Source organism: Gymnodraco acuticeps, unplaced genomic scaffold (assembly GCF_902827175.1).
Source record: "Gymnodraco acuticeps unplaced genomic scaffold, fGymAcu1.1, whole genome shotgun sequence".
NCBI classification, from domain to species: Eukaryota; Metazoa; Chordata; class Actinopteri; order Perciformes; family Bathydraconidae; genus Gymnodraco; species Gymnodraco acuticeps.
The window spans coordinates 1,134,371-1,137,249 of record NW_022989815.1 but is presented as its reverse complement, the minus strand read 5'-3'; positions in this window follow the sequence as shown (position 1 = coordinate 1,137,249).

Genomic DNA, 2,879 nt, shown 5'->3' with positions numbered 1-2,879 from the left:
CACCTCTTTCTCTCTTGTTGATAAAGATCCATACCACACATCCCCCACCCATCTTGTTTACAGGCAACATTCAACTATTGAGAACTATTTAAACATTTAAAATGTCCCTGAACAAAAAATGTGACCTGATTACTTACAAAAGAGTAATCCCATATATGTCTCATATCTTATAATATACTTATATATTTAAAAAAAACAAAAAACTAATCGACTGATCTGAGGTCTGCTCTTCACTCACTCTAACAAACTAACTGAACAGCAGGTCCAAACTGCTCCCAGGTCAGTGATTAGAAATCGATGAGAGAACAAATATAGACAAGATTACAATAAATAGCGCCATTCATTGGATCTGCTGCACCATTTTGCCTCCCATGATAGATAGATAGATATAGATACAGATATATTATATATTTCAATGTAAATCCAATCCTCACAGAACTATTATTTTTAGCTGATGTAATAAAAACATGTACTTTTTACTCAAACGTATAATACAAATACAAAATAATCATAATCATAATCATAAATAAATAATAAAATAATAATAATCATAAATAAAAAAATAAAAAGTTAAATAAATTGAGAGGTAACATATTTCTGGTTCATTCAATAACGATGTGTGAACTGCCCGTTCCCATATGGACTTCCCCCTATGCTGCTATAGAGAAAGATATAAATATATAGTTAAACAAATAAACAAATACAACGTTGATGCTATTTAGTATTTTCTACTCTACGAATGAAAGTCAAATTACTATTATTTTTGCAATAATATAGACATGGAGGATGGATTTTTTGTATTTGTATTGATCTTCCGCCGAGGAATATAGTTCCCCAGCGGTGGTTCAGCGGTGGTTTCCGGTTGGCGGATTAATATTCCAGTGTGGTCACAGGTGTGTGCTCATTGGGTATTTCAGAACGTCTTCAAATGTGTCAGCCAATCAGAAATTAGGCAGCAGTTTCACGAGATTTTAAGCACACAAGTTGACAAGAATATTACGTGATACGTTTGAAATGTGTTTAAAGTTATATTGTACAGTATCAAATGTTTAAGTAAGATAAATACAGTTGCTTTATAAGCAGTTTCGGTTAAAATAATGTAAAATACGGTTTGCCTTTTTAGTGTGCAGGATGCTGGCCTGCAGGGTTTCACTGTCACGCGCACTCTGGTGGTGCATTCTTCTGTCGTGCACGCACGCGCACACATACGCCTAAATAGACTGCATAACTTAACATTAAAAGGGAGATTGCCGTTTATCCTTTGTACTTATATTTGATTTGCTTACAATAAAGTGATCAAACCAGTATGTACGGTATGTCACCTTGTGTTACCACACTGTTGAATTTTGCATTTCCGGTATAGAATGTTTATTGGCAGGATACATTTTTATTTATTTATTATATGTTAAATCTACATGCATAACATTTGTTTTTCAGAACCTGCAAAGACTTTGAATTTCTAATCATGGGCTAAGTTGAAAACGAGTTGAAAATGCATTTAATAAAATAAAATAATAGTTATTTGTGTTTCTTTAAATATTTATTAGACCACTTACCTTTTATTCATTCATTACTTTGAAAGTTGTTTAGTAAGAAAGCTGTTGGGGAACAAATAGATCCATGAAGAGCTGAAAAGTTAAAGGAAATAGTTTAGTTTTAGAAAACAAGTAAGAAGGTCTCAGTAAAGAGTTAAAGGAAATAGTTTTAACAACAAGTAAGAAGGTCTCAGTAGATACAAAGGAAATGCAAGTGAGCCCTTTTTCTGGCTTCAGTTTTCAGCTTTTTTTCACAGAAGCTGAGGTTTTAGATTTAAATGTAAATATAGGATAATCTATTGCCCTGCACTTGGTTTCAAAGTTTGTTTTACTGGAACATTTACAAATATATGACTATTGTGAAACTATAATGACAACTTTCATCTAATTCTTGAATCACAAATTAAAAAGGATTTATTTGAATGAGTTATTAAAATGAACACTTACCAGTTTCATCCAAATGTTTGGAGTTGGGTGTAACAAGCTTTTCATCCAATTCATTTCCAGTGCCTTGATTTCCCAATAAACTGCAACATTTGAGGACTTTTATAAAACTTTACTGGAGGGTATGTGTCCATTTTGTTCATGTATTGAAAGCTTGTATATTTATATGACATACTTGTTGTATTAGTGAGTTATTCGTAGGAATGTATGGATATTTTGCTTTTGTCCTCCAAATTCTCTGTTTAGGCTCAGGTTTTCCACAGCTGTTGAGCTCATGGCCGAACAGCCCGTTCTCCCTTGAGTGATTGAAATGTTGAATTTTAAGAACATTTCTTAACATAAGGAAATAACATGGCAAACACAAATAAATGGTTAGCCCATAACAATATTTTCTTATTACTTTTTTAGTAAATCTTTTGCAGTTACAGGCTTGAACTTAATTTAAAAGTTCAATTTATGTTTTCAAACAGAAAGTTATGCATTTTAAAATGAAAAATAAATGAATAATATAAAGCCTATGAAAAAAGTTGGTCGAAAATATTTTGCTTCTATTATTTTTGATGAATTAAATGTCCATCCTGAAATGACTTTAGAAGATAAAGTTTTAGAGGAATTGATGGAGTCTTTCAAAAGTAACTGCACTTTAATTTCCCTCCATAAACATGAAAGTGGGACATCAGAGAAGTTCTTGAACACGGAACATATATGTTGAGTAATTCACATGGGGCCCTCTGTCAGACCACCCTCATGTTCTGCTCCTGCTGCACGTGTTGTCATTTCCAGGGTGACTGCCCCCTGGTGGAAGACCCAAACCCTACAGCTGCTTTCGCCCTTACTTCCCATTGCCCGCAGTAAACCCGGACATGTTACATTAAAATGCTTTGGATTTAATTCATTGCA